Genomic DNA, 24000 nt, shown 5'->3' on the forward strand with positions numbered 1-24000 from the left:
TATGAGCTCATGAGGCAAGGTTCCAACCATGGAGCAATGGCCCTTGTGTCTACTGTCCTTGGGTGTTAGTCTCATATTGAGTTATTTTATATTCCACAAATGTTTCTCTGAGACTCTTAAAAGAAGGTGATTTGTCAAAGACCCAGAGAGGAGGGTGTAACTCTACTTCACAAATGGTTGTCTATATTTTAATGTCTTTCGTCCCAGGATGAAAGAAAATGAAGGGTGCAAAGAAGGAATCTCAACCTTTAATGTTCATAGACTTTGACTCGAAACATTAGTTTGAGAAGATGTATGTGCACCTGTGTTCATGGCAGCACTTAGTACAATAGCCAGGACATGGAAACAATCCACATGTCAGATGCACGGATTAATGAGTTGAAGTCTACAGACGCCATGGACTACCATATATCTGTAAGAAAAGATGACATCTTCCAGCTTGCTGCAACTTGGATGGAACTAGAGGGCATCACGTTGAATGGAATAAATCAGAGCGATGAGGAAATACACCAGATGATTTCACTCATCTGTTACATAGAGAGATGAGACAAGGGGAAAGGCAGCATCGAATGATGGAAAACTTTTGACCCTGGATTACAGAACTGAGATTCCTAAGTAAGGTGGGAAATGGGGTGGGGAGAATGAAGAGGTGTACTTGAAATAACATAAAGATAGTCGTGGAGGATCTTGGATACTTTCATGGTGGTTACATGCAACCAATTGTGCATATCAAAACCATAAACACGGGCCAGAGAGATAGTAGAGCAGGCAGGGGGTTTGCCTTGCACTGAGTTGATCCAAATTCAACTTCTGGCACAACAATGGTCCACCACACACTACCAGGAATAATCCTTGAACACCAAGCCCTAAACACTGCTAAGTGTGGCCCCCAAAACAAAAAATTATACATAAATAACCCTCAAACCGTAAACACTAGCACTGTTGTAAACATGTGACCTAATTATAATAATGAAAAATTTAAATAACTTTTTTTTAAGAAGAAAAGAAGTGGGTTTTTACTCTAGAGGTCTTGGCCAGACAAGGGATTCTGCCTTCCTAGCCCAAGTGATTCTCATGGGTCAGTCTGAGGGAGGATTAGGCTTTGAATGAAAAGGTTGGATACCATGATAAGGCTCAAAGAGCTGGTGCCCCCCCCCCCAGATAAATGCTGGCTCCTCTTACAAAAACACTTAATCTTTCTCAGACCCCCAACTACTGAGGAAAAACAAAACACTTAACCTTCACAACTCAAGCTACCAACTCCCTGATATTGAGAAGCAGCAGACCAGGAATCTAAACCCATGTCAGTGGAATCCACCTGCGCCACACTCTCTGGACTTCTGGTCTACCTGGGTCAGCTTGCTCAAGCTGGTTGACCCCAGAGAGGTTGGCCTAATATCAAACGGGTGAGCAAGTGCCTCCAACCTCCCTCACCTTTAAGGATTCCAAGCTCTGCATGAAAAGACTTTGATATGATTGCTGTTAAGTCTTGGGGTGTTTGCTGTTGAACCCTGTGCCTGAGATCCTGAATTGTCCTGTTTCCAGGTCTCTGATGGCCTCTTATATCTCAACTCAAATGCCATCTCTTCTTAGAGACCTTCCCTGACCCCCCACAACAGGCCCTGTAGATTTCCAGCAAGATTGCTGTCTTTGTCTCTTTAATGACATCTCTTGTCACTCTTTGATATTGTCCTGCTGTCTCCTTTGGTCTTTGTTTGTTTTTGCTCTGCACCAGCACAGGGACCCCCATGGAGAGAGGGCCTGCTCTGCTTTGTTTCCTGCTGCCTGCGGAGGGGGGGGGGTGTGTGTCTGGTACAATACTGGCAGGTGCTTGGAGCTTAGTAGACATCTGCTGTGCAAATGAACGAACTGGGAGCAGTGTTTAAACTGTTTCCAATAATCCCTTCAGATCACCATCCCTTGCAGGATTTATAGCACGTCTTCTAATACGCTGATGGTGAATTACTCTTCCCTGGCCTATAAAAACTGCTCCCACGAAGACCTCTGCGGCCATCAGCATTAGCCAAGCCCCAGCTAATAGGGGGAGATCGAAAGCCACAAAAGCAGAGACTCTTGGTGTCTTGGTCTTCTTCGGGCTGTCAACATACCACAGACGCGGAGGCTTCTGCAAGATGGGTTTCTCACACTTCCAGAGGCTATAAAGTCCAAGATCAAGGTGCCTGCCAGTGAGGGCCCCGGGGGTGGGGGGGTGGGGGGTGGCGCTCTTGCCCTGGCTTGCTGAAGGTTCCATCTTGCTGTGTCCTCATCTGACCTATCCACGGCTGTGCATGCAGAGAGAGAGAGAGAGGAGAGGACCAGATGGTTTCAAAGACTTCCTTCAAGAACTCATGTCTGTGTAGAGCCCAATGGGGTGTGGGAGTTAGGGTTTCCACATGGGACTGGCAAAGTATGGTGCACAATCCAGTCTGGAACACTCAGTTCTGTGAGATTTTGACTTCATGGAAGTAGTTCAAGGGAAACAGGATTAGGAAAGAAATTTCAGGGGAATTCAGGGGAAGGGGCCAAGGATCATCACAAGCTGTGATATATTTCAACACATGATGGCAGAGTGGCTCTCTCCCTGGGGGTCTGCAAAGCACCCCCCCCTCTTTCCATCTTACTTCTTTTCTACTTGTTTACAAAACCTTCTCTGTGGAGATATCACTGACAAGCCCAAAGTTTTCCATAATTTGCTGCACCACTGGATGATTTGGAGATAAGTTTGCATCTGAGACATCATAGCTACAATCAAGGCTACAACTCGTCCGTTACCTACTCTCTTTACTTTCGTGTGTGTGTGTGTGTGTGTGTGTGTGTGTGTAATGAGAACACTTAAAGCCAATTCTTTCATTTTTAAAACAAAAACGAGGAAGCATACAGACATAATTGCTAATTACAATGATCATTTTAATTAATTATGTCAATTATTTTTCAACAAAAAGTTAAGTACGTAAACTCCATCGTTAATTACAGTAATTAGGCTGTTCAGCGTAGCTCCAGGCCTTAATGATCGTGTATATCTGAGCTTTCGCTCACTTTCCCATTAGCTCCCCATTCCCCCCTGCCCCAGCTTTGGATGCTCTGTGCTCTACTCGGCTTTCAGCCTTGGCTCTCCCCAACTCGAGAGAAGTGTCAGATTAATGTCCCACCCCTTCTTCTGTCTGCTGTATCCCCCTTAGAATCAGATCCACTCACCTTGATGAAAAGGTAAGATCTGTTTATTTTTTCTTTTTGGGTCACACCCAGTTTAGGGGTGACTCCTGGCTCTGCACTCAGAAATCACTCCTGGCGGTGCTCAGCGGGCTATATGGGATGTCAGGGATCGAAACCAGGTCGGCCGCATGCAAGGCAAACACCCTACCCACTATACTATTGCTCCAGCACCCCCCCCCCAAGATCTGCTGTAGAGGTTCAACAATATTCCCTTGTATGCAGTCGCCCGCCCTGTTTCCTTTATCTCCTAGTGCTCTTGCCCCCAGTGCTGCAAGAACACTGAGCCCAGATGTCTTGGAGTTAGTGATTTCATTGGTTTCTAGACATGGAAAAGTACACAAGGCTCCCTTTTCTCCACCTCCCCACCAGGACTTGTGGTTTCCTCTCTGTTTGCCAGGATCATCCTTACAGGTGTGGTGTGGTGTAGTGTGGTGTGGTGTGGTGGGGTGTGGTGGGGTGTGGTGGGGTGGGGACAGAGGGAGGGAGGGGTAAAGGCAAGGGCGGAGGAAGAAATGAAGGAAGGAAGGAAAGAAAAGGGGGAAGGAGGACAGGAGGGAGGGAGGAAGATACAGAAGGATGAAGAAGGAAAAGAGAAAGGAAGAAGGTGGAGGAAAGCAGACAAACCAAACTTTCCAAAGTGATGTTTCAACTGCAACATTATCAGTACTCTGAAGGAATAGTCGTTTGACCCCAAAGTCCTGTGCATTTATTTATTTATCTCATCTGTTTATTTATCTCTCAGCTCTATGTGCAAGGCAATGTTCCGGGGGTCCAGCTGGGGTGCCGGGGATTAACGGCAAGCTGCTGCCCCCTTCCCTGCTCTCCTCTCCTCCAAAACATCTACCCGTGCTTGAAGAGGAAATATCAGAAAGGCGATAAAAATAGTAAGTCTTGGTTACAACATTCCACCAAGGGGACAACGGGAAGGCACTTACCGAATTCCATTTCCAGCATGGCTTGGATTCCCTGAGCCCGGCCTGAGTGCAGAGACAGGAGTCATTCCTGGGGACAGCTTGGTGTAACCCCAAACACCCAAACAAAATAAAGCAAGAGAGCAGAAACATGCAGGTAGAGTGTCAGAGCATGAACAGGCCCCCACCAGGGTGGACGGGGAGAATCTGGCTCCTGTTTAATGCCGTCCTGACTTTGGTCTGGGTTTGAAGGCATCAGGGTCCCAAATATTAAAGAACAGGATTGCCAGAGAACAAGACTTGGTGTTCACCAAGTAACCCACAGCCCCCAAAATCTGCTCCTTGTCCCACTGACACACCCTCAGACCAACAGCCCAGGGGTCCTGACCTTTCGTAGCCTGGCATATCCTCTTTCTGATCTGGAGGACAGTGTGATGGATGAGAACTTCCAAAGAGACTTACACGAACACGTGTTATTTTGTTTTGTTGCTTGGCAGGCCACACCTGGCAATGCTCAGGACTTACGTCTGGCTTTGTGCTCTGGGGTCACTTCTGGCAGCGTGGTCAGGGCACCCTAGGTTGTGCCAGGGATTGGAACGGGGGTCGGCCACAATCAAGGCAAGTGCCTCACCTCCTGTTCTACATCCCCAGCCCTTTGTTTTTCTCTCTTTCTCTCTCTCTCTTCCTCTCTTCCTTTTTCTCTTTCACTTTCACTTTCTGTTTCTCTTTCTCTTCCTCTCCTCTTTCTCTCTCCTTCATTCCTCTTCCTTCCTTTCTTTCTTTCTTTCTTTCTTTCTTTCTTTCTTTCTTTCTTTCTTTCTTTCTTTCATCTCTTCCTTCCTTCCTCTCATCTTCCTTCCTTCCTCTCATCTTCCTTCCTTCCTTCCTTCCTTCCTTCCTTCCTTCCTTCCTTCCTTCCTTTTCCAAAACCCAAGAACAACCCTTGATTCTTTCTTTAAACATTTTTAAAATCTCTACTTAATTCAAGTTTGAAGAGAGTTGCGGGGAGATTCGCCTGTCGAATTCCCTACCTATCTGGAATAGAGAAAAAATGCCACAAGCTGTTAAGTCAAAGGTCACACGACTCTCGTATTTCGGGACAGGGTGGGAGATGCCTGGAGAAGTGTGTTTCTGAGCATCGCCTTTACTTCCCCTGCTCTCAAGTCTTAGCCAGAAGCCCCTGGGGTTAATCTTCCTAAATGACAATTAACAGGTGGGACGTCTTGAAATCCCTGTGGCAAGACCTCTGGGTCCATAAATCTGCAAAGGGACCAGTGCTCTGAATTCTTAATCAAGCCTGTTTCCTTCATTAATCTCCAAGAGCGGCAGTGATTTATAAGACGGATTTCCATTTAGTCCAGAAAATGAAATTCATTTCACAAACCCATAAGTGTGGTCCAAATCAATTGGCCACGATACTTTCCTATTTCATGCTCTGTGTCAGCCTGATCTTTTAACTTGATTGTTCTATTACCAAGTATTCACTTAAAAGCCCCTGCTGGGTCTTGGGGCCTCACGAAAATAATATTAGCCCCAGTCCAATGATCATTGGGGATACTAAGATGGGATTTCCGGTGACTGTGATTGGAAAAGGAATTGGGGGATGCACCAGGAAGAGGGGTCGGCGAGAGGATCTTGGTTCTCTCAGCACCCCTATTTCTAAACTGACAGAATTCAGGGACCCTGAGGAATTCATTCCCATACAAGTTTCTGGGCCCCATCCCTGCCACACAGAAAATGGGAAAATCATATCCAAGGCATCCTCCACATGAAGTTGATATTTCCAAAGACACAGGAAGCTTCTCTCTGGGTCTAGCAAGTCCAGTTCATTTCCTTCATGTAGTAAATAAATGTTGGATGCCCACTTTGGGTCAATGGGATAACCTTGATGAGTAAACCCTAGGATCCTGGCTTTGCCAACATGCCAACACTGAATGGCTCATGGAGACCATAACAACCCTGATGATTTGCAAGCATCTGCTTTGCTTGAGGATCTCCTAGTGAAACCCCACTACTGCCCTGGGAGGAAGGGACACCTGCTACCCATCCCTTTTCGAGATGAGGAAACTGAGACTAGGAAGATCAAGTGACCCAAGGTCATCACCCCTTAAGGGGTAAAGTCAAGCTGTTCACCATCTCAGAGTGAAAACTTGGAAGCCACTTGCTCAAACTCATTCTACGGTTAAAGAACCAAATAGTTATTGGGCATCTGCCCCAGAGGTAGAAAGCCCAAATGGCAGTTGAGAGGCCCAGCAAAGTACAATGTGCCTTTGTGACAATAGTTGCAATGAGGGTCACAACAGGGCATGGTTGGGGGGCATCTACAGAGGATTCATGGTGTAGGAAGACACGGGTATGAGGGAAAAGCATGGGCAAGGAAGAATTGTGTGCCGAGGGTCTCAGCCTGGCTCTGGGGTCTGATAGGAGCTGAGGCTGGAGAGACAGATGAAGGTCAAGTCTTGGAGAGTCGGTGAGTGTTTTAAGGAGTCTGGACCTTCCTGGGTGCATCTGGAAGATATCAGATAATCTGAGAGTTTCAGACTTCAATTTCAGGGAGAGCAATTTAATTTACTCTCCCTTTCGTTTCAATGCCCTCTGTGATGGCTGTGGGAAATGAGTTTCGATGAAATGAGGCAAACACTTAGCCAGTTCGGGGAGAGGACGGCCTCAGAGGTTCTCTCAACAACCTCACACATATGTCTGTCCACACACCAGGAACATCAGGGGGAACTCCCCTTGGGAGAGATTGGGGTTGTGGTACCACTCAGCTGGGGTCAGGGCCACCTGAGAAGAATTACTTACACTTGAGAACGCTTCCAAGAATCAAGAGTCAGAAAGAGGGAGACCCAGGCTCCATGATGACAATACCAATAGTCTGGAGTCTTGTCAGTTGGTGTCAATGATATCCAGATCATTTGGACCCGTATACCACCCATTATCCAGGCATTAGTCCACTTGATTTGGGCAAAAGGCCATGGGTGAGGAACACCCCACATCAACAGGGCAGTTTATTAGGCTCAGGTTATTTCTGCTAATATCAGGAGGAAGTGAAGATGAGCCACTTGTAAGCAGAACAAGTGCTCGCCCTGCTAATGGGTGCCACTCAGTGACCTTCTGGTGACAATGGTGTCAGACACACGATAAGGACTTGTGATGGCAGGGAACACCCTATGTTTCCAGAGCAATTTTCTCAGCATGGGTTCAAAGAGCAAATTACTTGTGTTAACTTGGAAATACTCAAAACAATTCTGAGAGATGAGGGTCTTGTCCTTATCAGCCTATTGCTGAAGGGTTGGATGTGACATCAGAGCAACATCATTGTCATCAGCACCATGAGAACAGGCACCAGGGACATTGGAGACAACACCTCCCCCCACCCCCGTCAGCAGCATTTACTCCACCATGAGCATCCTCTTCCCTTCCCCCAACAGCAGTGGCATCCCCACCATTAGCAACACCTTCCCCTGATCAGCATCCTTCCCACCATGAGCATCTTCCCACCATCACAAATGTCATCAACAATACCTTATCTACCATTGGCAGCATCTTCCCCACCATGAACATCTTCACCATTAGCAGTGTCTTCCCCAACATCAGCAGCATCTTCCCACCGTGAGCATCTTCCTCGCTATCAGCAATATATTCCCCCAAACCAGCAGCATCTTCCCAACATGAGAATCATCTCCACCATCAGCAGCATCTTATACATCAGCAGTATCCTTCCTACCATCAGCAGCATCTTCCCACCATCAGCATCTTTCCCACCATCAGCAGCATTTACCCCATCATGAGCATCCTCTTCCCTCCAACAGCAGTGGCATCCTCACCATCAGCAACACCTTCCCCTGATCAGCATCCCATCCTTCCCACCATGAGCATCTTACCATCATCAGAAGTGTCATCAACAACACCTTATCTACCATCAGCAGCATCGTCCTCCCATGAACATCTTTCCCATCATCATCAGCATCTTCCCACCGTGAGCATCTTCCCCACCACCAGCAGCATCTTCCAACCTGAGCATCTTCTTCACCATAAGCAGCATCTTCCCCATTATTTCCACCATTGCTTTCCCTCTCATTATCAGTGTCTTGCCCATAATTTTCAGCATCTTCAGTGTTATCAGTATCTTCCCCACCGTCTTCAGCAGCAGCAGCATCTTCCTCTTGGCCATCAACATCTGCCCCATCATCATCATCAATGTCTTCCTCATCAGCACCTTCCCACCATAACCAGAATATTTCTCACCATCATTATCAGTGCAATCAATAGCAGCAGCAGCATCTGACCATTCCTTCGCTTCTTCGAATCTTCTACTGGAAAACCCAAGTCCTTTGCTTCCCATGCTCATCTCCTTAGGTTAGCTGCGATGTCCTTCAGGATCTCGTCCCTTGTTTCTTCTCTCTCCGCCTCCTTGCTTATTTCTCTTTGTCTTTCTCTTTCTCTTTATGACAAAGAGACTTCCTCACCATAAGCAGCATCTTCCCCATTATCTCCATTATCAAACTTCCTCACTGGTAAGACTGTACCACATACAGTCCTGCCTTATTGCATTGGCTATTCTTTCTAGCTGGAAAAGTGTCCCCTCACCTCCTGACCTTCTCAATGAGACTCACCCGGACAAATCTATCTAACAGTGAAACTTCTCCTTAATCTTAATCACTATGGTGTAACTCTACTTTTCCTCCATATAATATTTATTTTAGAAAACTCAAGACAATTTACCTCTTAATGTATACTGTCTGCTTCTCCTATTAGAAATTAAGACCTTAATGGGAAGAAATTTTGGTTGATTTTTGTCTCTACTTCACTTCCTAGTACTGCACCTGGAAAGCTTAGATAATCAATTAATATTGATCACTGCAGTAACAACAAAGTCTCCAATGGAGACGTTACTGGGCCCGCTCGAGCAAATCGACGATCAACGGGAGGGCCTTTACCTTTACCTTTTATTGATCACTGACCACATGGTTAATCTAATCCCCACAAAATTTTATATAGTTGGAGATTACTTAAATGCATTTTATGAATGAGAAAACTACTATTCAGAGAGGTTAATTCACTACCTCCAGATCACACAGGAGTTCTCCCAAGTGTACACAACTCTGATACCAAGAAAACCCTTGCGATCTATTCTTTTATTGTGTGAAAACAATCCTTCAACTTGCCTAAAATTATCCCTCAGAGAAAGAAACAAAGAATCCCATATTTCTGGAACCCACCCTTCATATTTCCCATGGAATCAAGTCTCTCTCATTAACAGTTGGTCTCTGACTTACTATTCAAGTCAAAAGTAAGTCAATGGAATAGGAATCCAAGAAGATTAAAGCATTTCAGAATGTAGGAAATGGGATAAAACTACAGAGATTTTATTAAAGGAATCTTGAAATTAGTTTTGTGCCTGTATTCTCTGCCAGGGATCTAGTATTTTCCACGTGGAAACCTGTAACATGTCATGATTGATACTGATCAACTTGTGAGCCTTATAGGAACTCTGTTACCACCAACACCCCCCCCCCCCCGAATACCTCTACTCTTCATCTGGGAGTAGCTTCCTGATCTCTTCCTTTGGAGTGCAGATCCTCTTCAACACAAGTCATGTGTCTTGAGTGGGGCTGAGTCTCAACAAATCCAGACCTGGCAGGAGACTTAATACGGCCAGTCAGGACAGACAATGCACCCCGGAAGCCCAGCCATTTATTGAGAAATGGGGGCAAGACACAACTCAGCCCAATGAGAACCAGCTTTGGAAATTTTGCTGGAGATCTTGGGAGTCACTCTCTTTCTCACGGGCTGCATTTCAAAGCTGGTGAAATGTGACTTAGAACCTCCTGATGCGCTTATTTAAAGCTGCACTTGGAGAGCCTGTCTAGGCAAGAGATCAATAAGCAGAGAGAAGAGATGATGAGAGTTGGAAAGAAATTGTTAACAACATCCTTGAGCCCCTGGGTGCAGCCATGCCTGAAAGCAGACCTCTCAGTTTTAAAATACTATTCCCCAGTCAGGTCTGTTTTATTCAGGCTGACTCTTGCAATCCAAAGATTTCTGCTTCAGATAAAAAAGACATTTTACTTGGGAGAAAGATGTAAATGTGGCTGCTTAGTATCAATTCAATCAAATAGGAAAACCTACAGAAAGGAAAGGGGGTGACTTCTGGGTACTTAATAGAAAGGATGGAGGTGTGAATCATTTCAGAGCTGCCTCTGAGGATCCTGACCCCTTATCCTTCAAACAAGAGGAACTGGGAAGTAGAGGGGGTCACACCCAATGATGCTTGGGGGTTACTCTTGGCTCTGCACTCAGGAATCACTTCTAGAGGGGTTCAGGGGGCCATATGGAATGCCGGAGATAGAACCTGGGTCAACCCCATGCAAGGCAAACGCCCTGCCCGCTGGACTATCGCTCCAGCTCCTCTCAAACAAGAGTCTGAATTAGAAGATTGATACGTTTTAGCACTTGGAGGAATCCCAGAAAACAACTAATTTTGCAGCTAGTACCCTTTTCCCTGCTCTTTAAGAGTCTTTCTTCTCTCTCTCTCTCTCTCTCTCTCTCTCTCTCTCTCTCTCTCTCTCTCTCTTTGCTTTTTGGGTCACACCCGGCGATGCACAGGGGTTCCTCCTGGCTCTGCACTCAGGAATCACTCCTGGTGGTGCTCGGGGGACCCTATGGGATGCTGGGAATCGAACCTGGGTTGGCCATGAGCAAGGCAAATGCCCTACCCGCTGTGCTATCCCTCCAGCCCCTCTTTCTTCTCTCTTGCCTGAAATCGCCGTGCTTGAACTTTGCAGGGAATCACACGCCTTGATGCTCCCCCCCTCCCCCAGTGTGGCTCCACCTCCCTCCCTTCAGTTGCTCCCTGCAGCGAGCTCAGAGCCTTTTACAGAGAGAATGAATTCACGCTAGCATGGAAAGGGCTAAGAGCACAGTGCCCTTTCGCGGGCCTCCTGCACGGAGCAGTCCTTGGACCCCAGAGAGAGGAACGGCAGCCAGAGTTGGCGTCACTCTCGGGGGAGATGCGGGAGGAGCAGGGAGCTTCCCAACGTGCCTGATGACGCTTTCCACCTTCCCGGAGCACTTTCAGAGCCCGGGATGCTGCAGAGACTCGAGGGGGAAAGGAGCCAGGGCCTCCATCTGCCTTCCCACTCCTCGCCCGCCCTCGGGGGCAGGGTGTTGACAGGTGGCGGGGCAGCCGCCGAGAATAGCTTGGCACAGCTCACAGCGCCCGGGCTCCTCATCAAGGACAGAACGATCCGGGCCCCTGGACAGTAGGACTTTCCACCTCGCACCTGATAAGCCGGGGAGGACTCTAATGCGAGTCCATCCGAGGGGACATGTTCTCGGGAACGAGACGCCCCTGTCAGTCCCAAGTGGGGGTGATGGAGACACGGGTGGACTTAATGCACCGCTGGCCCAGACCCAGGCTCTGGCGGCCCGGAGCTCTCAAATTCCTCTGTAATCAGCTAAATTAGCCCATTGATAGAACAGCTCATCAAGGGGGCGCTCAGAGGAGGGGTTGATGGACGGCCACCTTTTCAAGGAGCTCCGGCCTGGGGGATAAATGGCCCATTTACCCGGGAGGTTGTCATTGAATGTTCTCCCTAAGGTCAATAATTTTTCCTTCCTTGCCCTCACTCTTCCTGGGCTCGGGCGAGGGTGGCCCCAGCTTCATCGGGTCTGATTCCTTTCTGAGGGAGACGGAAGCCTGGGCTTAACCCTCTCGCTGCTGTGGGAATCCGGCGGTCCAAAAGGAGGGTTTTTCCCTTGATAAACCCTCCAGAATGCACAGGTCTAATGCATGGGGCCCCCTGTGCGTGCGCGGGCGCGCACACATACACACACACACACACACACACACACACACACACACACACACACAGCCGCTCTGCAGGAGAGAAGGAGCTGGAATACTGAAGGCCCCCGCCCGCTCTCTCCCTCCCTGATCTGGTTCAGACCAGTCAAGGGCTCTTCGGGAAGGACTGGTTCTCTGGAAGCTTCCAGTATGCAGCTTCAGAGTCGCAGAAACTCAGCATCCTTCTCTCAGCTGGGGTGGACTCACCCCTACATGCCATGTTGGAATCCAGCACCCCCCAGTTCCTTCCACAAAACAGGCCGCTCTGGATGGATGTCACGAGGCCCCCTGCAGGAGGAGCAGGGCGGAAGCTCAGAGGCACCCACCCCCCACCCCGTGTTGGGGAGGACCAGAACCCACAGCCTGCAGGGATCTGTGAGGAACTAGTTCAGTTTGCCCATGTCTCAACAGGACAGAGGCCACATGCACGTGGCCTGGGCTGGGATGCTGATGAAATGGCTTTAAGAAAGGGGGCTTTCTTGTCTATGTTTTTGTAGTCCCACCCAAAGGTAGTGAGGGCGTACTCTTAGCTCTGTGCTCAGAAATCACTTCTGGAGGGGCTCTGGGGACCATATGCTGTGTTGGGGGTCAAACCCAGGTCAGCTGAGAGCAAGGCAAGCACCTTCCCCAATGTCCTTCCTCTCCAGCCCCCCAAGAATGCGACTTTAAGATGCGAATTTGAATTAAATTTAGTCATGAGATGCCAGAGGGGGGATGTCTTTTTCTGCCCCCGCCTTAGGGTTCATACTCACCCCAAATGAGCAGCAAACTAAATGAGACCATTGTTTTCCAGCCAATATTGGGCTCCATCCCTTCCCTCTGTAAACTCAAGTTGTTTCATTCTCGCTCACAAATATGTACTTTGCTCTGTATCATGAACATGTATTTTGTGATGGATGATGAAACTGTTTAATAGGTTTGAACCTATGTTAACATAACAGGCAGAACGCGGATGTTTACCCTAAGGAAGGAAGGAAGTTGAATCTACACATTAAAAGAAATTATTTAAGATTTTAAGGACTAGAGATCATTTTCACAGCTTTCCACTGGGGGAAATTTGGGCTCCCCTTGTAGGCGAGGACACCTTGTTTTTGGAGTGTCCTGTGGCCAGCGGTATGGGCAGGACCCTGACTTTCCAAGACATGGGGATGATTTAGGGAAGTGCTGGGGTATTTTTGCCCATGGTTTAGATCTAAATGAATCTCACCAAATGGGTTTCTTGTTTGTTTGTTTTGATTTTTAAAATTGAGTTTACTATTATTAAAGAACTTGAAAAAGAAGCAAGAAGATAAAGGATGAAGGCAAGTGAGTGGAAGAGAGTAATAGCGCCCAATCTCTCGAATCCCTCTGTGCTCAGCAGCGCCCTCTATGAGCACCAGAGGAAGTGGCAGCTCAAAGGCTTATGACAAACCTTCACTGTCACTGTCCTCCCGTTGTTCATCGATTTGCTTGAGCGGGCCCAGTAACCTCTCCATTGTGACACTTGTTACTGTCTTTGGCATATCGAATACGTCACGGGTAGCTTGCCAGGCTTTGCCGTGCGGGCAAGATACTCTTGGTAGCTTGCTGGGCTCTCTGAGAGGGGTGGAGGAATCGAACCTGGTTTGGCCAGGTTGGCCACATACAAGGCAAACGCCCTACCTGCTGTGCTATTGCTCCAACCCATGACAAGCCTTATAGTTAGTGAACCTGCAAAGCCCCCCAACCCCCCACCCCCACCAATCTCCCTTAAATGACCTGGAAACTCTTTCCTTAAACAAGCACATCACCCTCACATTCATCAGAGCCAGCTGGAACCCCAGGCCCAACGGAGACCTCCTCCTTGCAGGGAGATGACAAACATTCCTAGATAACATCACGTGGACGTGATCTGCACAATCTCTCCACCTGTCTTTGTGCAATCAGCTGGCTTGTCTTGCCCAGCGAGCCTCTATGAATTTCATTGACGGAGATGAGGATGCGTCTCTCTCCCTCGGAAAAATACATCCGTGCCAGCTCTGCCCACCAAGGAAGGCTTAGAATTCACGAGCTGGAGACTTGGATGCCCATGCTGGCCTTGCAACTCGGCCACTGTGTGTGACAAGCCAGTAGGTGATTTTTCTGAGCTTCGTTTGGAAACTGGGACCACCAGCAACTCTCCTTGGAGGACCAGGTATATGCCAGGGGGATGGTGTTAGTGAACTTTTGCAGGAATGTCTGGTAACTTGACCACACGGGGAGTACGTGCACCCCCAGGCTTGCTTTTCTTCCCAGTCCCCTGCCATGCTTGGGTGCCCCCCTTTAGCATGCACGGGCTTTAAATTGACCCCTCAGTTCAGAGGGGAGGCAGCAGAAGCTCAGAGCATTCCAGGAACCAGCTCTCCATGCCTCCGCCCCAAGACCTAGTGTTGCTGGCTTGTGGGGTTCCCTCCCCCCAGGACCTAGTGTTGCCGGACTGTGGGGTCCAGTTTTCTCTGCAAGAGGCTCACACTCTTCTTTATGCCCATTTCCCCTCCCCAAAGTCTCCTATCACTCTGTAGGATGCCCCCAGCCCTAGGGGCTGCCTTTCTTTTACCTACCTGGGCGCCATGAACAGCGTCTCTGCCTGGACCCCCAAGCGCTCTGCTTTGCTCTATTGAACAGCCGCATCGATCCCATTACAGCGTGGAACGTAATTTATTTCTCCTGCCTGGCTGGCAGGCATCGGCCCCTGGGTCTTTCTTACCCCAAAGGGCTGGGCTTCCTCTGGCCGGCAGAGGAGGCGACGGCTGGTGTTGCATCCAGCTCAGCGATGTGGTCTTTAAAAATACATAACCCCCCAAGAAGGCGCCATTAAACAAACTTATAAAATATGAATGCAGTACTTCCCCAGAACCCTCCCTCCCTACCCCCTTGCTCCATCCAAGAGCATTAGGGTTACCCTTTTGCCTCCCAATGTAGGAAGGTGGAATTTCTTTTTTTTTTCCTTTTTTTCCCTTTATTTTTTCATTTCATTTCATCATCCTGTTAATCGTCGATTGCCTCGAGCAGGCCCCAGTAACGTCTCTTTCATCCTAGCCCTGAGATTATATTCAGGGCTCTTTAGGAGAATGAGACCCATCATTGTTACTGGTATTTGGCATATTTGGTAGGCCACGGGGAGTTTGCCAGACTCTACCCTGTGGGCAGGCTACATTCGACAGCCTGCAAGTTTGTCCAAAGTAGGAATGAGATAATAAGATGTCACGCGGCCGCGAATGCGGACGCGCGGTTCCGGGATCTGGATTTTATAGTCTCTGAGTCTTGGCCGCTGATGGGATTACACGGCGCCAGGGGGCCAGGTGGTGGGTGTGACCCCCGCCTACTGGAATTTGGAGGATCTGGGTGGAAGATGCTCGACTCCAATTCGAGTAGGCTTGGAGGTCTCGGCCCCGGAACCCGCGTGGCTTTGTCCCTCTGCCAGTACCTTCAGGTATGCGGAGAGTGGTCTCAGCATGGTGGTGGCTGGTCCTGGAGGTCTCCGGCTGCCGTAGCCCTGGCCGGGGCGGGGAGGAAAGCTCAACCCGCTCCCCTCCAAGGGACTCCGGGAAGGAACACCGAGGCGCGGGGGCAGAGACTGCACTGCTCTCGTCCGGGATCTGGATTTTATAGTCTCTGAGTCTTGGCCGCTGATGGGATTACACGGCGCCAGGGGGCCAGGTGGTGGGTGTGACCCCCGCCTACTGGAATTTGGAGGATCTGGGTGGAAGATGCTCGACTCCAATTCGAGTAGGCTTGGAGGTCTCGGCCCCGGAACCCGCGTGGCTTTGTCCCTCTGCCAGTACCTTCAGGTGTGCGGAGAGTGGTCTCAGCATGGTGGTGGCTGGTCCTGGAGGTCTCCGGCTGCCGTAGCCCTGGCCGGGGCGGGGAGGAAAGCTCAACCCGCTCCCCTCCAAGGGACTCCGGGAAGGAACACCGAGGCGCGGGGGCAGAGACTGCACTGCTCTCGTCCGGGATCTGGATTTTATAGTCTCTGAGTCTTGGCCGCTGATGGGATTACACGGCGCCAGGGGGTCAGGTGGTGGGTGTGACCCCCGCCTACTGGAATTTGGAGGATCTGGGTGGAAGATGCTCGACTCCAATTCGAGTAGGCTTGGAGGTCTCGGCCCCGGAACCCGCGTGGCTTTGTCCCTCTGCCAGTACCTTCAGGTGTGCGGAGAGTGGTCTCAGCATGGTGGTGGCTGGTCCTGGAGGTCTCCGGCTGCCGTAGCCCTGGCCGGGGCGGGGAGGAAAGCTCAACCCGCTCCCCTCCAAGGGACTCCGGGAAGGAACACCGAGGCGCGGGGGCAGAGACTGCACTGCTCTCGTCCGGGATCTCCCTTTATTTTATTTTATTTTTTTTAAAGTTGTAGATTTACAATTTTTTGTGCTTTGGTTTCAATTATACAATGATCAGATACCCATCCCTCCACCAGTGCCCATTTTCCACCACCATGGATAATATCCCTCCCACCCCCATCCCCCCATCCCCCTGTCTCTGTGGCAGGGCAATCCCCTGTGTTCTCTCTCTCCTTTTGGGTGTTGTGGTCTGCAAAAGAGGCATTGAGTGGCAAACATGTTCAGTCCATAGTCTACTTTCAACATGCATCTCCCCTCCTGGGAGGATCCTCCAAACATCCTTTATTTGGTGCTCCCTTCTCTATCTGAACTGCCCTTTCCTCTAGGATACCCGGCTGGCCTCTAAGTTATGGAGTAATCCTCCTGGTGCTGATCTCAGCTATTCTTGGGTATTAATCTCATACTTTGTTACTTTATATCCCCCAGATGAATGCCATCTTTCTATGTCTATCCCTCTCTTTCTGACTCATTTCGCTTAGCATGATACTTTCCATATTGTACCACTTGTATGTAAATTTCATGACTTCATCTTTTCTAACAGCTACATAGTACTCCATTGTGTAGATGTACCAAAGTTTCTTTAACCAGTCATCTGTTTGTGGGCAGGAAGGTGGAATTTCTGAGGTCACCTTCCAACTAACTTTTAAGATGGCTGTCACCCTGACAGGGATGGGGTCTCAAATCCAACTAAGCTGGGAGCAACTAAGCTGCACCACCTCCCTCCCTCCATGAAGGGGTTCAAGGAAAGTCCCACACTATGAAATCCAGTTAAGTGCGCCTCGGTTGGGGGAGGGGGTGTGAAATATGCATCACGGAACTAATACATAGTCCCATCAGGAAAGCAGAGAGGGAAATGGCCAGCCACAAAGGAAGAGGATGGCTCAGCAGTCATGCACGCAGACAAATAGCCATTGCATTGCTTTGGAGGGTTAACTGCACCATTCATAACGGGGGGCAAGCCATATCCTTTCTCTGTGCCTCAGTTTCCTCGACGGCTAAACGGATACCATAGCTTCCTCCCTTCATGAGTCTCTTCCTTGTAGAGGGGTGTATGAGGATGAAATCCAAAAGCTCAAACAGTACCCAGGCCTCATGGGGGCCCATTGTGATCAGAATTAGCCTCGGGGACCCCACTTGAGATTCTGCAAGAGACACAGCATTCGCCGACAAAGCAGTGTTTCTTAGCAGGAACAAGAGAACCACAGATTCGCTCTCTGATTCCCCGCGATCTCAGCCTCTCCAAAGAGCCGCTGTACCCAGGTGGATGTGATAACACCCCAATCAGCAATTTTCTCTCATCTTCAGCGTCTTGTCTCATGCCCAGATATCCAAATGGTCACGCCGGATGTGGGACTGTGTGTGTGGTGCAGAAGGCGCCCGTGGGCAAGGCATAATCTTTACCCCTGAGCCACATCCTCAGCCCTAAAATATGACTTGTGTGCTCTTCTCTTTCACCAAAGGAATCATTCACAAACACAGGCATCTGCTTGGACAGCCAGCGCCACCTGGCACAGCCCGAGAGACTTAATCAAAACAAAGGTATTGTTGTGTGACCTGGATCAAGCCAGGCACCTTTGCAAGGACAATGCTTTTTGCAAGAAGTCCAAGATCAAAACTCGGTCCCAAGTGCATGGAGAGCCGCTTTCCTCCATGTCCCTTCACAGCTGTTCCCCTGGGTGTACCTGTGTCTGACATCGCTTGTTCTAGATTCAGAACCCCTCGCTCATCTCTCTAGAGATCCTGTCTTCAAGTACCATCACTCTGGAGGTGTGTGTGGGGCGGGTGGAGGAGCATGGGTTTTAGCCACATGGATTTTTTTTGGGGGGGGTGGAATTGTCTGTCCTTGAAACACTCACTCTACCCGCATCCATTCTCTCGCATTGACAACTGTTATCTACTAACACCTGGAAGATCCCGTGTTTGGGAGGATATTGAGGCCCCACTGACCATCGTGGGTTGCATTGAGTTGTACCCCTACTGTGTGCAGCAGGTGTGACTATTAATGGATGTGTGTGAGGATGTAGTTCCAGCCCACCGTGTTGAAGAGAGTCAAGTCCGGATGGGGATTTGTTAATTGTGGCCTCCCCCATCTGACCCTCAGGAAGATCAGGATGGCTAAGCAGAGGGGGGCCAGGGCTGAGCCCAGGCGACAGACCCCACAGGCAGGTGCCTCTCAGCGCCAAAAAGTTCACCTGAACCCTGCCTGACTGGTTTTCCTTCTCACTTGCTTACTCTGGGATCACCTGGCTGTGGACGCTGGTGTTTATTCTGCATGTGGCTGGCTACGTTGGGTTTGACAGAGAGCCAGGAAGTGAGAATCTGTGAAGATCTTTCTCAGCGCCACGATTTCTGTCTGAGGGACCCTCATCAAGTTACTGATCTCGTTCTCTTTCTCTCTCTTTCTCTCTCTCATTACATCCAGCCATTTGAGGAGGAGCAAGAGAAAACATGTAAAAAGAGACTTTTATAGCCTTCATCCGTTCCTAAATTTGTTGCGAATTGTCATCAATCCAACAAATATTTACCGAGAGTGTGAATGGACAAGGCAGGATAAGCTCACTTCAGAGGGCAGACAGCAAGACAGGGGAAGGTGAGGAACATTCCCTCCCCTGTTTGCTCCTTTTCCCTACCCCTTTCCCTTCATCATTCTTCTTCCATCCCTGGAGGAAGTGCAGCCATCTTTAATGCACAAGGGACACAAGATGTGGAGGAAAGGGATAAAACCCCACACGGGAGCTGGGGGAAGATCTGAGAGGACAAGTTCCACTCCTATGCTATTCAGGGGTAAGGATGGAGATGGCAGGGAATGAACGAATCTATCTAGGGCATCCAGGTTGTTGGCAGAGACTCTGGGGGACTCTCATTCTTGGCTTAGATGGTTCTCCGACACTCCCAATGTGAGTGGTAGCTGGGAAATCCTGAATGGGTAGAAATGAGATCCTACTTTCTAAGCATTTGGAAAGAAGACAAATTCCAGCCACCACATCTCCATAAGGGAATTTACAAGACATCCATTGGAAAAGTTCCAGGAAGTCTTTCAGAAGGGAAGAATGAATGTACTGACTTTAGTTGTTCTCACCCATGGGGAGAGTTGCTGATGTATCTCATCTCTATTTTTTTGTGTGGAGGGTAACTGGGGTGTTTGGGCTGCACCCAACTGTGCCCAGAGCTAACTCCTGGTTCTGTGCTCAAAGGTCACTCCAGGCAGTGCTCAGGGGACCATCTGTGGTGAGGGGATTGTGCCTTAATCACTGTACTCAACCTCCATTTTTACTTTATGGAGATAGTCTCAGTTTGAGCAACCACAGAAGTTCAAACCTTACAAATCTGGAGCAAAAATAACAAGATGGAAAGTTCTTTTTCATTTTTCTTTGATAAATCGCACTGTGGCATGTTTTCTAATGTGCTAATTGCTCATGTGAATTTGTCTGGCTCGATGGCTTATTCTCATCCTTTGCTCATTTTTCTATCATGAGTTTTAATTTTTCTTATTCTTTTGCTAGTATACTTTCTACAAAAACATTAAGAGTGGTTTTTAACATGAAAATGTAGCTTCCTGAAGGCTGCAGATATTTTAACATAGACTTTTACACATGGTCAAGAGGTCTGATAATGTTTTTTGAGATATTATGGTTTACAATTGTATTGAAGTTGATTCATATTTGCAGGGTGGTATGGCTGTAGACTGGAGCGATAGCACAGCGGGTAGGGCATTTGCCTTGCACGCAGCCAACATGGCCGACCCGAGTTCGATTCCTCCACCCCTCTAGGAGAGCCCGGCAAGCTACCAAGAGTATCTCGTTTGCACGGCAAAGCCTGGCAAGCTCCCCATGACATATTGGATATGCCAAACACAGTAACAAGTCTCACAATGTTACTGGGCCCACTCGAGCAAATCGATGAACAACAGGAGGCCAGTGACAGTGACATAGTTGCAGAACTAATATGCCTTTCCCTTGTAACCAAGATCACCTGGTATTTATCTTTTACACACGTTTTCCTCACTTCACTTAGCACGACACTCTCCAATTCCATCCAAGTTGCAGCAAACTGCAAGTTTTCATCCTTTCTCAGAGCTGAATGGCATTCCACTGTGTATACAAATCACAATTTCTTGATCAGCACATCTGTTATTGGGCATTTGGGTTGTTTTGAGGACTTGGCTGTTGGAAACAGTGAACACAGGTGCTCCTGCATCTTTTCAGATCAATAGTTTTCTGCTCATGGGGGTAGAGTCCCAGAAGTGGAAACATGGGGTCACAGAGGTCCTAAGTGTTTTGAGAATCTGCCTCCAGATCATCTTCCTTGCTGGAATGGTTGGTTTGCTTGACCTTTATGTCTTAAATTATTTGGGAGTGTAGAGTACCTTTTAATTTCTAACTGGTCAAAGTGGGTTTTTTTTTTTGTTTCTTTTCTCTTTTTGGATTACCCCAGGTGATATTCAGGGGTTACTCCTGGCTCTTCACTCAGGAATCACTCCTGGAAATGCTCAGGGCAGATTCTATAAGATGTCAGAGATCGAAACAGGTTAGCTGAATGCAAGGCAAACACCCTCCCCACTGTACTATAGCTCCGGGCCCGGTTTTGTATTTTTCATACTTAAAGCTTCCCGATCTTGTGCTCAGATGATCCAATTTGGAGCAACGAATCCTTGCTCAGCATCTTGAATTCAGAGGCTCGTAGATTTGAGATGGGGCTGAGAATCCTCTACCACTTGGGAAGCTCAAAGGCCGGGATGGTGTTGAAGCAGCTGCCAACTTGCAGGGATCAGGCCTGGAACTGTCAGAGGCTCCAGGTTGATAGATCAAGGTCTAGATGGGCAGCTTTGGAATCTGCTTGTCCATTTCCTTTCTGTGCATTTGCTTGATTTTCTTATTTATTTATTTATTGGTGGGGTCAGCAATGTTTGTTCCTAGCTCTTTGGCCCTTACTCCATGCTCAGATCTGGAATGCAGGTAGCTCACCCTGTGTATTCTGGGGTGGGCACCAGGACTAGACCTGGTGGAGTGTGAGGGACCAAACAGGGCTGGAAATCCACCTTGGGGTATTGTATACACCAAGCGTGTGCCCTTCTGTGCACTGGAGCGATAGCACAGTGGGTAGGGCGTCTGCCTTGCACGCAGCCAACATGGCTGACCCGAGTTCGATTCCTCTGCTCCTCTCGGAGAGCCCGGCAAGCTACCGAGAGTATTCGATATGCCAGACACAGTAACAACAAAGTCTCCAATGGAGACGTTACTGGGCCCGCTCGAGCAAATCGATGATCAACGGGAGGGCCTTTACTTACTTTACTTACTTATTGATTTTTGGATCACACCCGGCGATGCACAGGGGTCACTCCTGGCTCATGCACTCAGGAATTGCTCCTGGTGGTGCTCGGGGGACCATATGGGATGCTGGGAATCAAACCCGGGTCGGCCGCGTGCAAGGCAAATGCCCTACCCTCTGTGCTATCACTCCAGCCCCAACTTCTCTGCACTTTAAAGCATCAAGAGATCTCGTGTTAAGAAAGTCTAGAATGTTCTTCCAGGGTGTGAAGGTTCTCATTTGGATCCCTCCAGGGACCTCGTCTTAGTTGCTGCTTTTGCTGGTTCAACCAGGAAGAGTTCTAGGACCAAGTACCTTTCCCGGGGACCAGGTCTGATCTTGTAACAGGTTCCCTCACTCTTGGGAGAGCCCTAGTGACATTAGATTTCCAGCTACCCTGTGGCGTGAGTCGTGGGGGTAAGGCGCTTTGCCGGTTGGCTGACAGGGCCTCCTTGCTTCACTGGGTACGCCTGCTGTTGAACCGTGGACTTCCACTTGAAGGGGGAACGAGCGCTGCCCATTATAGAGCCCACTTAAAACATCGACCCAGGGAGAGCTTTTTTATTTCCATATGGATTATGTTAAAGAATGTGCATGTGTGTACACATACATAAGGAAGAGAAATGGCCCTATTATAGGGAGCCTCATTAAACAGGCCTGGAAAAGGTTAGTCCATTTGCAGACTATACATCTTAATCTCCCTACCCAGCACAGTAACCTGGAAGGAAAGGGGGTCCCATAGCCAGAGCACCCCTGGCTGCCTTCCAAGTCCTGGAACCAGTAGGCCCAGCTTCTCCCTCATTAGCGCTATATATTAACCTGCAGCAAGTGTTCCCCCAAGGGGCTCCAGGAAATGGGAGGACGGGGGAGGCCCTGCAGAGCCGAGGACCCAGTCTCATTTGTCGGCAGGTGCTTCTGGGGATGGGGCCCTTGGAAGCCGGGGTGAGGCGGGGAGCGTGTGCTGTGGTGTGCCGTGGTGCTGATAGGTTAAGCAGTCTTTCACCTGGGGCTGGCTGCTTCCCATCTGTGGTAACAGATTCCAACTGGTCTCATTACTGGAGGTATTGGGGGCCTGTGGCCAGGTTCCCCCCCCCACTCCTCTAGATTTCCACCCCCCCCCACCCCCAAAAGCTCTTTCTGAGTCTCTTTTGTAGGGCCTGTGTTGTAAGGCGGAGGAGTTCTCAGCATTCTGGGCTGAATCTCAACAATCAGCCCCTGCCTCATTAGTGCGTTATCTTCCAGAGCCTCAGTTTTCCCAGGTGAAAGGTCCAGGAGCTGGGCTGGGGCAGAGGGAGGGACGGCAATGAGTCCCGCTTCTAAGACCAGGAGGAAGCCGGAGGGAAGAAGGAATGAAACTTTCTCTTCCCAGGGTACATGCTTTAACATGTTGCCTTCATGAGGACGTGAGAACGTTTCTGGCTCCTTCTGACCCGGATCCATCACAGGGAGCGTCATTCCCATCTTCAAGAGTCACTACGCCCTCCGTCACCACCAGTCCCTGCTCGCCAAAGCATGGTTGCTGGAATCACGTCATCAGCATCCTCAAAACCTCAGGGCAACGCAGCCTCCCTGGCCCTGCCTTTAAACCAGCTCCCAGGGCAGGTCCTAAGCACTGCCTGACTCTTCGTCACTTCAGCATGGGCTTTGTCACACCCAGGGGACTCAATCATTGAGTAACCTCCGCTTGGGGCATTCCTGTGTCCCCGGGAGGCACCCGAGGTGCCAGCGGTGAAGTTTGGGCACTGAGTGCACTGTGCTCTGAATACACAGTGCTCTTTCTTGGTGCTTTCAAGTTTCTGATTACATCAAAGAAGGGCATTTTACTTAGAAATCCTATGTCCTTACCATGGTATAAAAGGTGCCTGAATCCAGAGGCTAGAACAAAGGCAGCTGCCAAAGGCAAGGTGAAAGATATTACAGGGAATCAGACAAGTGGGCCTGGAAGAAGAGGGCAGATCATGGGATGTGTTGAGCCCTAAGAGCTAACTTCCAGATGTCTTCCTATGACAAAAATAAATAACTAAATAAATTTAAAATAAATGAATTCATAGCAAAACGCATCATTATGTCTAACTACTAGCCTCAAGCACTGAAGGGTAGGCTGTTCCAACATTTTAATATTTATCCTTCCAACATGTACTGCCTTGACTTGAATTTTAGCTTGTGAGACCAGGAAAGTGTGGAAAGTGTTGTGATATCAATGATAGGAAACGCATTGCAAACATATCCTTGTTCCCCTCGCCTGTGCCCAAGGAAGACATGATTAATCAATTCCAACCCCTGTCCACACTGAGCTCCGGTTCCCAAAATGATCAGAATTGACTTTATCTTCTCCAACACAATTGGAAGCTTTTTCTTATCAGAATCCCCTCATAGTGCCGGGAA

This window comes from Sorex fumeus, unplaced genomic scaffold (assembly GCF_029834395.1).
Source record: "Sorex fumeus unplaced genomic scaffold, SorFum_2.1 ptg000083l, whole genome shotgun sequence".
NCBI lineage: Eukaryota > Metazoa > Chordata > Mammalia > Eulipotyphla > Soricidae > Sorex > Sorex fumeus.